This window comes from Hemicordylus capensis, chromosome 5, assembly GCF_027244095.1.
Source record: "Hemicordylus capensis ecotype Gifberg chromosome 5, rHemCap1.1.pri, whole genome shotgun sequence".
Taxonomy (NCBI): Eukaryota; Metazoa; Chordata; class Lepidosauria; order Squamata; family Cordylidae; genus Hemicordylus; species Hemicordylus capensis.
The window spans coordinates 247,737,349-247,752,018 of record NC_069661.1 but is presented as its reverse complement, the minus strand read 5'-3'; the positions used below and the strand labels follow the sequence as shown (position 1 = coordinate 247,752,018).

The 14,670-nt window shown below is 48.5% G+C and overlaps 1 protein-coding gene across 3 annotated transcripts in view; it reads left to right on the top strand.

Moving 5' to 3' along the window:
• Positions 1 to 687: 687 nt before the first annotated feature.
• Positions 688 to 14,670, top strand: part of PROSER2 (proline and serine rich 2) — a 61,499-nt gene continuing 47,516 nt past the window's right edge. The window contains exon 1 of one of the 3 annotated variants that reach the window (XM_053258700.1): positions 688 to 770. The gene's annotated coding sequence lies outside the window, so the exon portion shown is untranslated. Of the gene's footprint in view, positions 771 to 11,772; positions 12,049 to 12,376; positions 12,400 to 14,670 lie in introns of those variants that run through there. The other 2 variants (XM_053258699.1, XM_053258702.1) reach the window with 2 other exon arrangements.

The window sequence follows — 14,670 nt, the reverse complement described above, 5'->3', positions numbered from 1 at the left end:
GATGAATAACATAGTATATTAGTTTCTCCTTTTGAATTCAGGAGAGCCTGTTTACATCCAGGACCCTGTTAGGTCCCAGCTGCAAGGAATCAGACTGAGGAGGCAAGTATGTAGTCCAGGTCAGGCCAAAGCCAAGGTCTTGAAAGAGGAAATTCAGAAGAGGAGAGTCAAGGCTCAGACAGCACATGAGCCTGCTGGGGTGGTCAGTAACATCTGGAGGGAGGCATGCTCAGAGCAAGAGCTGAAAAGGAGCTGCGGCTTGCAGCAAAGACCCAGGGGCAGAAAGCAGCTTACGTATCTGGGGAAAGGGCCATACCCTTTCCTCCCTGTCTGCCGTAAAGCAAGCCTTATGCCCAAGTAGGCCTTCTGTGGTTGCTTTACTCCTCCTCCTGAGAAGACCCACGGAAGGGCAGCCATCGTGCAGCTAGACAGGCACTTCTGCTTGTCAGGGGACTTGAAGCGTCTCTTTGATGGGTGGTGCTTCTGTTTTGGGGGGCTTGGAGAGAAACCCCTGAGGGGCTGAGGTGTGTAATTGGGGTGCTTAGGGTGTAGGCCTGTGACTCCCAACCCTCCAGATGTTGCTGAACTACAACTCCCATCAGGCCCAGCTACAATTTATCGTGGCAGGGGCTGATGGGAGATGTAGTTCATCAGCATCTGGAGGCCCCCAGGTTGGGAACCATTGGTGTAGTCCTCCTCCTCGGATAGCACCATGGCAGTGGGAACTGTGGTGGAGTCGGGTGGGCTCAGGAACTCTCTTGAGGGGTCTGGTAAGTGCACGATCCCTGCAGTGCCCTGGATGGGAGATGCAAGGGGTTTCCTGCAGTGGCCCTGCATGCTGGGACTCTGCAGGGGCTGCTTCCAGTTCTGGGGGTGCTGAGGTGATCTCTCTGGGCTCTTCCAGCTGGGCCTCATCATCTGAGAACATCTCAGCTCCTTTGGACTGGGGATCCTGACCCTGCCCTGGGGTGGGCTGCCCTTTTGTCCGGTGAGCAGGGCTAGGTCTCACCAAACCCACCAGTTGAAGACAAATGGAGTACTTAGTCCTAGGCTAAATGGACCATTGGTTTGTCTTATTGTAAGGCACCAGGGGGAACGCACCAGGGAAGCTGAAAGGAGGGCCCAGGTACCTCTTCCCTGTGCCACTGGGGTAGCTCCTTGGTCTCTGCTGCACTACAGCACCGCTCAGCTTCTGGTCAAAGAGGGCACTGCAGCTCATCAGCCTAGCCAAATTAGCTGAGCTGGGGAGCCCAGAGGGGCCTCGTTGACTCTAAATTACTGTTGGTTCAGTTATAGGTCCTCAGTATGAGTAGCCTATTGCCAGATTAGCCATGAGTCAGGCCCACATATTTTGGCCACTGGTACCATCTTAGGGGACAAATGCTCAGAGTGAGTTGTGGCAACATGTGCTTCCCTAAAGATGGAAAAACAGGTGATAACATTGTTGTACTTGCAGTTTTTTTCTGTGTTATCACCCTTTCTTTATCCCTACCTCCAAACAATTTGGGTAAAATTGCAGTCATTTTTTCACAGAGGAAAGGGTTAGGGTTGCGGTCAGTCTAGGGTTAGGGTCAAGGTTAGGGTACCAATGAACAAATAGTTGTACTTTCTCCGTGCAGTAATCTTTGGGGGATATTCCCTCCCGTTTTAGATTGTGAGCCCTTTTGGGACAGGGACCCATTTTGTTTGTTTGTTTGTTTGTTTATATCTATGTAAACCGTTTGGGAACTTTTGTTGAAAAGCATTATATCAATATGCGTCGTATTCATATTCGTGTCTTCGTTTCCATTCCTCAGACAACACTGATAGGTTTTTTTATAGTAGTCTTTGTGTACTGGAATCCTTTTAAAAATACCATTGCATATTTGGTTGCTGCAGGTCAGGACAATGCAAGCACGAGAACACACTCAAAGCTGAAAGTCTTGTGATGCTATCTTGTAGACCTTGTCAGAAACCAGAGTGAGAGATGCTGTAATGTTATGCCAGCCCTCTCTAGAATCCTGCTCACTTACGCTTCCTGACCCCTGGGAGTTGGTTACAGTCCCCAAGTAAGGCTGTGCACCAGCAATCTCTTTGGTCTCCTAAGCCTCTGCTAACCAAGGCTGCTCCAACTTCCAGTTCTGGCTGTGCCCGAATGATCCCAGTCGGTGTGACAAGCATTTAAAAGATGTTGTGCAAGTTCTTGGAGCCCTGTACTGAGAATCTGTGGAGTTTTTTTTTTCCACAGATTGCCAATAGATAGCACTACGAACTTACCCAACACCCTTTAAGGTCATCTGCCGGTCACATTAAATTCCCCATGGAGCTAAGAACACGTGTGGTGTCCTTTAACATCATCTGTGTGCTCCAATGAATCCCCCATCGTCAGAATCTGTGCAGAAGTTGGAATAAATGACCATTTGGAAGAGTTCTCAATTGAATGGCTTACAGAAGTCTTTCTAACACCTAGTCTTCTTTGCATCCCAGATCTGAAGACATTTTGGGGAAATATTAGGAAAGGGGGCAGATCTCAGCACCCCCTAGGAACCCATTGGCTTTTTACTTTAAGAAAGTGGAAATTGGTCTGTTCCTCAGTATTCCCGCACTGGCTAACATCATCTGATGAGTGCCATTGTGATGAAAAAGCTGACATCAGTTAATAGAGGTGCCAAATCCAATTATTCTGCCATTTGGCTCTTTGTGAGAAGCTTACGCATGAATCTATATTTAGATCCAGCTCTGGAGAGCCTCTCGTCTTCATTTTGGGAAGCATGAATAAAGAAAGACATTACTTGGTCATAGGCATTGCAGCCAGTCATGGGGTGGAGCTAACATGATAACCTGGACACAGACTTTTAGATTCCCACCCCCTACTGCCAGGGTTCCCAACTGTGAGTCCCCAGATGCTTTTGGACTACAACTCCCATCATCCCCAGCCACCCAATGGCCTTCATCTTTTATTCTAGTAAATCAGCGAGAGCCAGCGTGGTGTAGTGGTTAGAGTGCTGGACTAGGACTGGGGAGACCCAAGTTCAAATCCCCATTCAGCCATGAGGAAACCAGCTGGGTGACTCTGGGCCAGTCACTTCTCTCTCAGCCTAACCTACTTCACAGGGTTGTTGTGAAAGAGAAACTCAAGTATATAGTACACCGCTCTGGGCTCCTTGGAGGAAGAGTGGGATATAAATGTAATAATAATACTAATAAAATAATAATAATCAGGGTTTCCCAACCTTGGGCTCTCAACTGTTTTTGGACTACAACTCCCATCATCCTCAGTGGCTGTGGCCTTCACCATACATCCGTGTAAATTCCCAACCTTGGTCCCCAGCTGTTGTTGGACCAGAATTCCCATCATCCCCAGCCATAATGTCATTCATTCATTCATTCATGTAATTAGGGGTTTCCATTTGTAACCTGGGAACCCCAGCTGTTGTTAGACTTTGACTCCCATGATCTTCAGCCACAATGGCTTTCAACATTCATTCATGTGTAAATCAAGGATAGGGATGTGCACGGAACCAGATCGAATGACTGGCGGTTCTGTCGGTTCGAAGGCGGGGGCAGGTTTGACTAAGAGCTGGGGAGGGTGCACTTACCCCTCCCTCCGCTTTCCCCCCACCGGCCCTCCATTTGGAAAGGGACCGTCGGAGCGGCAGTATACCTCCCTGCTGCCCCGTTGCCTCCTTTGTCCTGACATCACCGGAAGTACCCAACTCGTGCACCCAAAGTCCAAACAGAGCGCCGATGGGGGGGAAAGCGGAGGGAGGGGTAAGTGTACCCTTCCACGCCCTTAAAGTCAACCCCCCTGCCTTTGAGCTTCCCCTGCCCGGTTCCGTGCACATCCCTAATCAAGGATTCCTAGCCTTAGGTCCCCAGATGTTTTTGGACTACAGCTCCCATGATCTCCAGCCACAATGGTATTCCAAGGCAGAGCAATGCAATGGCCACTAGCTTTAAACAAAAGGATTAGTCAAAGTTCTGGAGGTTGGGGGCACAGCCTGTTCCCCCTCCCCTCGCTCCTGTACATGCATTCGTTCTATCCAGGGTAGCCAACCTTGGCTTTCTCAGTCACAATTTTGTGGCTGGGGATAATGGGAGTTGTAGTTCAGCAACAACTGGAGTCAAGGTTGAGTGCTCTACACAAATGAGCAACTGAACACGGAGTCCATTTGTTCACAGAATTTCAGATTTCACAGAATTACAGATGCCACATGCAGCCATGAGATCTTTGAACCACTTTTAATCCTCTCATTTCTCTTTCTCTTTCTCTCTCTCTTCCAGTCACAGGCATGGCGGGAAGGATTTTAGAAAATGCTTGCTTAGTTGCTGCTTCTTTCTCTTCCTATTTCCCTTCCCTTTCACATTCTTGGCACACAGCACCTATTTCCACATGTTGTTCACAGAAAGGTGTGTGAAGATGTGTCACCCGTTTGGTCTTGAAATTGAGGCCCTGCGAATGGGTTGCCTCTGTATTGGAGGCGGTGTGTGTGTGTGTGTGTGTGTGTGTGTGTGTATGCATCACAGTCCTGAGAACGGGTAAGGCCGGTTTCAAGGCATCTAAAGTATGCACCTCTTTCCTGTCCCACAGTTTGCCAGGAGGCACGGACTCTGGTTGGTTGGTTGTTAGCTTTGGCATGTGATTATCAGAAGCAGAAGTACTGTACTCATTGCAACAGCAGGCCCACTGCTGAAAGGTTAGGCTTGTGAGAAAGTATTTCCTTTGTTTGGAGATGTAAGTAAGTTTGCTTCGAGCTGATTGTGTCATATCATTTGCTTTTTCGCTATATTTTATCAAGAATTATAAAATTCTCAACTTTGGGTCCACAGATGCAGTTGGACTACAGCTCCCATTGTCCCCTAGCACTGTGGTATTTGGCCACTGTGGCTGTGGATGATGGGGGTTGTAGTCCAACATCTGGGGTCCCCAGGGTGATAAGCCTGGGTGTACAGCAGGGCTGCTCAATTTAGGCCCTCCTGCAGATGTTGGCCTACAACTCCCATAATCTCTGGCTATTGGCCACTGTGGCTGGGGATTATGGGAGTTGCAGTCCAAAAACAGCTGGGGGGCCTAAGTTGAGCAGGCCTGGTGTAGAGAGTAGGAAATGCTTCTCTCTCTCTCAGAATACAGGGGGCCACCCAATGAAGCTGACGGCTAATCCGTTTGATCAACATTTCTGCGTTGCACAGGATGAGAATTGCCTTACTCTCTGCCAGAAATATTCAAGTCACAGGGATAAAGAGCATCAGCATTGTGCTCTGGGCTGGCAAAAAGAAATATTTATTTGTGCAGCACGAGTGAGTGGAATTTGTTACTTCAGGGCTGCACAACTTCAGCCCTCCAGTTGGTTTTGGACTACAGTGCCCATCATCGCTAGACACAGTGGCCAATGGATGGGGATGGGGATGATAGGAGTTGGAGTCCAACATCTGCAGGAGGGCCAAAGCTGTGCAGCCCTCCCTCAAGACATAGTGATGGGCACTGAAGACAAAGCATTAGTCAAAGTTGTGGAGTTCAGATATATCGACAGTTATTAGGCACGGCGGCAGAAAAGAGAACCTCCATATCCAGGCACAGTCTACCTTGGAATATAATTTGCTGAGTACAAACAAAAGGAGAAGGCAGTACGATAGCCCTATTACATGTTGTATTCCAAGTACATACTAGATCTGTACGTGTGGGCACGTACGGTTATTCAGACATGATGTCCCATGCATGTACAGTAGTACATTTCCTGTCTGTACCCTGCATTTGAGGGGACCTGTACCCAGGTTCACTTTTAAAATGTATGCCTGTAGAGTCATTCACACAAACACATGCACATGTGTACAGACCCCTGTATGCAAGCACCACATCATGTCTGAATAGGACTAGATACCCTTTCTTGTCTTCTGCTAAATGAGCCTTGTAACTGGAGATGCTGGGAATCCAGCCTCGGACTTTCTGCATAACAGGCATGTGTTCCTCCACTGAGCTGAGTTCTCATGTGCTTTTAACTAGACATGACTTTGATCACATCATTGGCCTGGGGGTGCTTCCTTTTTTAATTTAATAAGCATGTGTGGTGATGCTGGGAGGTGGGCAATACAGACAACGTGACCATAGCAGGAGTGGGTTTAAGAGATTTAATGCCCCCCCTGCGACGGTCCCATTCTGGATCACCCCCTGCATGGGCAATTTGCTGTGGGGGAGGGGGAAATCAATGTGTTCAATGGAAGATTTCCCCCCAGGTAAAATAGCATATGTGGGGCCAGGGTGGGGGTGGCTATCCAGATCAACACTGCCGTCGTGGGATAGGCTTCAAGTCCCATTACCACCTGCCATGGTCCTGATCCAGGAGTGGGTCCCCACGTGTGCTATGTTCAGTGCAAAAAGGGAGCAGGCTGGGGCCGATCAGCTGATTGAAGTTGCGTCTAGTTTGAGCTTCTCATGGGATTGTAAACTCTTAGTTTTGGATAGATACACAAGATAAAGAAGCCAACAAATGGAAAATTAATTAATTAAAAATCGGTTGCTTTTTAAAAAACAGTGAAACACTTTATAATAAATAATATGTGTGCGTGTGTGATAAATATATAAATAATAAATAATACTTAAAATAAAAATATGTAAAATCAATTAAAATACATCTAAATAGAAAGGCAGGACAAAATGTTGAAAATAAAACATTAAAAACAAGAACAATGCACAGTAGGGATGTGCACAAAATGGATTTTACATTTCATTTCGAACTTGAAACGAGACACAAAATTGATGAAACGTTTTGTCAAAACAGCTGTCGAGTTGGCTGTTTTGACAAAACAACTAAAATGTTTTGAATGTTTCAGCCATAGGGAACAATGGGGAAGCTTGAAACACCCCATTGTTCCCCATGGGTAACTTATAGGGACACCAAAGTAGGTTGTGTAATAGGGCATGATGGGTGCTACCTACTACCCAATCCACAAAAGAAATGGGTAATCAGGCAATATTTAACAGATGTTTAACCTTTCTTCCAAGCCCCCATAGAATCCTATAAGGTTTTTGGGAAAAGGTTAAACAAATGTAATTGCCCGCTTGCCCATTTCTTTTGTAAGTTGGGTGGTAGGTAGCACTGATCATGTGCACCCCACAGTGCCTGCGCTGCAGTAACCTAATTGGCACAAGTTGTTCTCTCACATACAATTATGACTCCTTAGGTTACTTCTTAGGATTGCAACAGCTGCCACAGCAGCACCCTTAGCAGCAAGCGTAGCCCTAAGCTCAATTAGCGCAGCTTCAGCCATATTTTGACTGAGTACACCTTGCAATGTAGATTGCAAAGAAGACTAGAGCACTGAGTGAAGCACATTAGTCTCAAGGCCAGACATGGAGCTCATCACAGCAATCACCAAGAAATATTACACAGACACACAGAGTTGCCACTGTCCATTTCTTGCCACAACACTATCTCACAAACAAAGCAAACTACAACTCAAGGAAGGCAGGCACCCAATTTCTGCCTTTGTCAATCTGAGATCCAGCAAAACCAGATAGTTATTGCAGCAATAGCACCACATATTATACTTGATGCTGAGAAAAGAAAATCACAGAATCAAACCTACCTTCCTCCTCTCCTGATGTATCCTTTTCAAGAGAGGCATAAGGGCTCTCTCGGCCTCCCAGTCCCTTTGAATACATTTTGAAATTCTGTCCTTTTGTGTCTCACGTCCTCCCTCCCCCCAGTTGCCCATAAAAACACTCGATCTTTATGATAACAAGCCAACCAAGAAGCTTGGAGATTGCAAATCAATTGGAAACCAGTGCCAGAAAACCAATCAGCAAAGGAAGAACAGGCCTCCAAAATGGCACTCAAAATGTTGAAATGTTTCAGTCGAATCAGAATTGTTCTTTTCTGAGCTCAAAATAGGCCCTTTTTGGAAGGGTGTTCTGTTTCGAGCTCAAAACACTCGCAACGGCCCATTTCGAGTTGAAACATTTGATTGTCAAAATATTCTGCACATCCCTAATGCTCAAGACTATTGGGATCCCAGCCAGTATTTTATCAAGGGCGTTTCAACTGAGGAGGAAGACAGACATTCTTGAGTGTGGTGTCAGCAGATTTGACAGATATCCTTCCACTGCATTTTGAGGCCTGTTTTCAGGGCAGGGAAAGTCTCAAGTCTCAAGAGTGCCTGTCTGTCTTCGCCCTGAGTTGTGAAATTGTTGCTAGTCATTCCAGAAGCCTTGTGATGGGAAAGATGTTTCTTAGGATAACCTAAGACCAAGGACTATTTCTGTCCGATGAGGGATTCTCCCTTCACAGAAGGCTTGAGCATCAAAGTAGGGGCGGCCATTTCATGAGGCAAGATGAGGTGCTCACCTCAGGCAGCTGATTATTGGGCACCAGCGATAAGACTCTCCCCTGCCACAACCATCACAGTTCTTTGGACCAATGTGACCCAGTTGAAAGTTTTGAAAAGAACACCTCTTCTCACACTCCTTGGCTGCTGGCAATCTTCCCACTTCCCTGCTCCCCATGCCACTTTCAAAGCTTGCAAGGACTGGTTTTGAAAGGGGGCTGACCCACACCAACATCCGTGTTCCCTTTAACCAGGATTCCCAGATGTGTTGACTACAGCTCTCATCATCCCCAGCCAAATGCCATTGCAATGCCACTGAAGCTAGGGATGATGGGAGTTGTAGTCACCAACATCTGGGAATCCCTGTTACAGGTAACACTGACCAGGGCTGTGGGGCAAGGCAGCATCTGGCATCTCACCTCCAGCGTGACAGAGCCTTGGCTCACCCCTGCATCACAGGTTGCTGAGAATCAGAGCATTTGCTTTGGATTCATGATGAATGTGGTTTAATAACTTTTTGGTCTGAAACAAAACCAGAGTTTTGCCATTGTCTAGTGAGGGGTTCCCAACCAGTGGTACTGCAGATGCTGCTGAAATACAACTCCCATAATCCCCGGCTACAATGGCTGGGAATGATGGGAGTTGTAGTTCAGCAACATCAGGAGTACCACAGCTTGGGAACCCCTGGTCTAGTGAGTTCCTTCCAGATACCTATGAGGTAACAATGTCATAGTTCCCATGGGAGTCAGCACAGCACCACGTTGCTGCAATGTAACTGAATGAGCAGCATGTGACCCTGACACCTGCCCATAATGGCCTCATAGTGACTCAGGGCAGCTGAGCCAAGATTAGGACATACAGGTGAAATGAATCCACCTGGATTTCTTGATGTTTAATTGGGACATTGGTCATGGGGTACAGGAGGTTGGTACATTCTCTGCTCATGAGCGGTTAAAATGCTTTATCCCCATCCAATGCGCTCTGATGCACATGTGTTCATGTGTATGCACGGCATGTATCGAATATGCCAAGAATTAAGTTGCTACTTCTTTGACTCAGATCTCTCTATCCCATTTCCTTACCACCTAGTATGTTAATCTCTAGGCGGTGTACAAAGTTAAAAACACAACAAATGAAAAACAGTATAAAATTGACAAAACAAATAAAAACAATCTCATAAGAGAAAAACACATTACACCCTTTAAAAATTCCAGTTAAAAGCCAGATAAAACAGGTGCGTCTTGAGGGTCTGTCAGAGTAGAAAAGCAAGCAGAGAAGGAGATGCTCTTCTTTCAACAGGGAGCATTTTCCAAATCCCTGGGGCAACCACAGAGAAGGCCCAGTCCTGAGTCGCCACCAGACGAGCCAGCGACAGCCGTAACCGGACCTCTCCAGAGGATCTTAACAGGTGATAGGGTTCATGACAGAGAAGGCGCCCTCCACATTAGATGGGTGTTGAGATTTGTCACTGAATTCAGACGATTGATCCATTCTCTGTTGATGAGTAGCTCATTATTTATTTATCATTTATTATTATATCAGTGCACATGACATTTTATGAATGACAAAGTCAGGGCTCTTTCCTGAGGAACTAATGTCCTGAATGGGCCAGTGAAGGCAGTGGGTTGGTTCAGAGGAACACTGCCAAGCACATGCAATACTGCTGGGGCCGCCCTGCGCCATGACAGCACACCTACCCGAATGTCACAGGAGGATCTCCTCTAATCACAAGGGGGGCATTCATCGGAATTGTGCCTTCACACACGCTCAAAAGCTCCTCATGTGATTAAAGGAGGCCCCGAGAACATACCAGGACGCCCTCCAGTGATGCCAGGGGGCCCCTGCTCCTGGCACATCTTCATGTGTGCTGGGCAGTGTCCATCGGAACCAGCCCAGTGCACATAGGATCCTCAGACCTTCCACTGAATTTGTGCACAGGATGGGGGGAGGCAGGCCACTGGCTGCAGGTGGCCCCAATCCCACTCCCCTGTGGCCCCGCCCCACTCCAAATGTATTGTGGCTGCAGATGAGAAGTAATGTAATCTAATAGCAGCGGGAGAGCTGCAGGTTGTCCCTCCTTCCCTGCACAGTTGCTGTTGTTATCTGGGCGGCATCTGGAGGAGGGTTCAGGAGAGCCCCATGGCTCGGTTTTGCCCCCCCGTGAGTTCTTGGTGGCCCTGCTGAGGTTGACAGCCTGCCAGGATTTGCCTGAAATCACCAGGAATGGGCATCAATCCCCAGGGGATTATTAGGAACCTAGGAAGCTGCCTTATGCCGAGTCAGACAAATTGGTCCGTCTCGCTCAGTACTGTCTACTACACCATGCCTGCTCAACTGCTCAAGAAGGGTTCCAAGTTCCCTCTCTGGCATGATCTCCACAATGGGGTTGAGAGAGACCCCTGCCTGCAACCTTGGAGAAGTGGCTGCCAGTCAGTGTAGACCAGGGCTGCTCAACTTTGGCCCTCCTGCAGATGGTGGCCTACAACTCCCAGGCTCCCTGGCTATTGGCCACTGTGGCTCAGGATTATGGGAGTTGTAGTTCAAAAACAGCTGGGGGCCTCTCTCAACCCTATCTTGGAGATCATGCCAGGGAGGGAATTTGGAACCTTCTGCATGCAAGCAGGCCGGTGTTCTTCCCAGAGCGGCCCTAATCTTACAGTGTGCTCACACATGTGTAGTCTCCCATTGAAATGCAAACAAGGGCAGACCCTGCTTAACAAATTCATGCTTGCTACCACAAGACCAGCTCTTTTCCCATAACCCGCCTCCCCCCATACTGAAAGCAATCCAGGAGCATTCTGGGCTTGAATTCATGAAAAATGTTTTGGGGAAAACATCTCCAATTATAGCTTTAGTCTACGGGTGCAACTCCAGGCAACAGCCATAGGAACATAGGAAGCCATCGCCTTATACCAAGTCAGAGCATTGGTCCATCTCCCTTAGTATTGTCTGCACCAGGGTTTCTTAACCTTGGGTCCCCGGTTTTTATTGGACTATGATTCCCATCATCCCCAGCCAAAAAGGCCATGGCTAGGGGGGTGATGGGAGTTGTAGTCCAACATAATCTGGGGACTCAAGGTTAAGAAACCCTGGTCTGCAGCAGCAGCTCCCTGGGGAATCTTTCCCAGGGTCTCTCCAGAGGGAGCCTCATGGGTGGGCAAGCGCCTCCCGCCTCCCCGCACAAGTGGCTTGCCCCCACCGCCCCTATTTCTGTTTCAAGAAACCTAATATGTGGGACGCAGCTCGCCCGCCCATCCATGCACACTGCCCCCCCTTCTGAGACCGCCCTCCCCCCATTTCTTTCTGCTGCCGCCACGGCCTAGCCCTATTAGGGATGCTGCCAGCCAGGGTCTGAACCTGGGACCTTGTACAAAGCAGCCACTCTGGGCGCATTACAATCTGCCTCCTGCCGGCCAGCGCCTGCGCCTTTAAGCGCTCGGCTGAGCTCCGCGTGCCTCGGAGAGGGAGCGAAACCAGCGCGGCTGGGGTGATGTCAGGCCCTCTGGGCGGGGCGAGTCCCTCTCGGAGCCTCCCCGGCCGCGCCGCCCGCTTGTTTGCTGAAGCGCGCTGGCTGCCCGCACCTGTCCCCTCCCCGGCTGGCTTTGCGACCAGGCGGGCGCTGGTCTGTCCTCTCCAGCGCGCACAGCAACGAGGCGCTCCCTTCGCTTCCCTCGGCAGCTCCGGTGGTGGCGGCGCCGCTTCGGAGGAGGAGGACGAGAACTCCGGCTTGGTCCCGGCTGCGAGCGGGTGAGTCCCGCAGCTCCCCCTCCTCTCGAGCTCTCGAAGTTGATTTCCAAGTCCGTGCTCGGGCATCCAGCGCGATCCGGGCTTCCCCGAGCGGCGGATGTGCCGCCCAGCCGCGCAGGGCTTCCCCTCGGAGGAGCGCCGCCACCGAGGCCGCCTTTTTCGCGCCCGGCCGCTGACTTTGGAGGAGCCCCGCTACTGAACTCTTTGGGAACCGGCGGGCTAGGGGCGCGCGCGAAGCCGGCTTAAAGCTGCCGTCCCGTGCACGCTTGGGGGGATTCCCTATGGACAAAAGTGGGGTGATGATGGAACTGACTTCCGAGGAAACGTGCCTTGGAGCGAGGCCCCTGAAGGGTTTGCGCTTCAGCCAACTTCAGTCTTCTTGGGCGGGGGGGGGGTGGATTCTGCCGCTGTCAGTTGTGGGGGGGGGCACAGGCGTAAGTGGTTCAGGGGCGGCAGCGGCACTAAACTGGGCGTCTGATCCATGCGCCGGTTCGCGGGGAGGTTTGGCTCTTCAGACCGAGTTTTGCCGTAACCTCCGTCCTCGGCTCTCGCATGCCCTGCTGTTGCCCTCCTTTGCGTCCCTACTGACTTCTGTCCTGCTCCCCAGCTCCTTCCGTTCTCAGTTGTAGATGATGGGTTTTCGGACCAGGCACCCTGTTGCTTCCGTGGTGTGTGCAGCACCTAGCATCTCTTCTGTCTCATGGTCTTTTGGTCTCACTGCCTACTTTCTGTACTAGGGATTCCCTTGGGTGCCTAGATGACGGACTACAACTCCCATCATCACCTGCAGGTGGTAGGGGATGATGGGAGTTGTAGTCCGGCAAGATCTGGGGACCCAAGACTGGGAACCCCTGTTCCATTGTGTGTTCCATTTCCCTCTCCTGTGCGTATTTGGATGAGTGAATACAGAAACCCACAGGATCTGCTTCATGCGTTTGCCTCTGGTCTTCATCTGCCTTAATAAATCTTTTCGTCTCCAAAATGCCAGCAAACTTTTTGTGTTAGCGCTGTGCTGACGCTATTAAGGAAGAGTTGCATCCTAGTAATGCTTCAGTCCCCTTTTGGACTAAATCTGTTCAAGCAACAAGACTTAAGTGGTCTTAGGACGAAGCTTTGTGATTCAGTATCTATTGATCTGCGGAGGCCTGATTCTGCACACATTTACTCAGAGGTGAGTCTGAGTTCAGTGGCGATTAGGTTCTTGGGCTACAGTCCTACTCCTGCTTATTTAGAAGTGAGCTCCAGTGAAGTTGGTGGCGTTTACTGCTGCGTGGATACGCTTGGATTTGGTGGTCTTATTCTTCAGTGGAGCAATGCCATTTTATGGGAGCAACGGAAAAACTTGGCTAGTGGAGCTTGTGTCTCTTAACAGCATCTCCTCTCCGTCACTACTTAGCAAAACAATTTTGAAAATGAAAAAATAAGGGGAATGGTTTTTGCGTATTTATGTTTAGGTTCAGTCAGAATCCCCCTTACATGTGCCTGCTGAAGTCCATTAAGGGTACCCTAAAATAGCTGTTTTAGATGCTGTCTAGTCTGCCTTTGGTTGCCTCCCTTTCTTCTGTAGAATACTTATTGCAAAGGCTGCATTTTATTATTAAAAGTTTTCTGTTCTGCCTTTAAAAGGCCCAGCTTGGTGTCCATGTGTACATTGAAGGCATTATGCACAATTTGAAACTCCAGTAATATTCTGGAGTAAGTATAGTGGGGAAAACTGGCAAACCGAAAGTGGTCAGGAGCATTTAAAACCCCATGCACACAAATAATGTGAGGGATTGTACCATACTCGGCAAGTAAGTAAAACTTTATTTCGGTCGTAGATCAGCAATACAACAATATTAAAAAAATAATGATAATAATAATAATAAGATGATAATATAAAATCAGACTACATTTATACGCATTTGGCATATTATATAACAATATTTGGCCACGATATGAATAACATCCGAATTAGGGTGAGTGAGCAAATAGTTTAAATAAAAATCCTCTCCACGACCCGGAAAATTAATCAAAAGTGGAACAATTTGTTGGCGTCTTATGTCTCTGTAATATTCACAGTGCAGTAAAACGTGAGCAGTTGTTTCAACGTTACCAGATCCACAAGGGCATAATCTTGATGCTTGTACCATACATATACGTAAGAATACTCCAGTTTAACCAGTTTGTGTAGTCTTCTTTAAAAAATAGTGAAAAGAGATGCTGTTGACCCAGAAATTTCCACTTTAGATGCTTTCTCCCCCCCCCCCCCGCGCCTTATCCACTCTCCGCCGCAGGGGGCTGTTTCAACAGATGAGGAAACTAGATTTTCATCCTCCACGTTTAAAAAACAAACAATTATTTCTTTGTATCCTATTGATTTCACCTGCGGCTGGAGCGGCAGCCTTGAAACTTTACACATGCTAAATCTTCTTTGCTGGATGGAAGTGAGCCGGTGGGGAGTAATAATGACCCTACTGTACCTCGGAGCCTTTCTGTGTGGATCATCCTTTGCCTTGCATAACCTTTGTTGCACTTGGGAACTTATCTGCTCTTCTTGACTGGGTGCCACTCTTTGGACTTATTCACATCCTATGGAAAAGGGCTAACAATATATTGTCTTGTTCTGACCCTGAAATATGA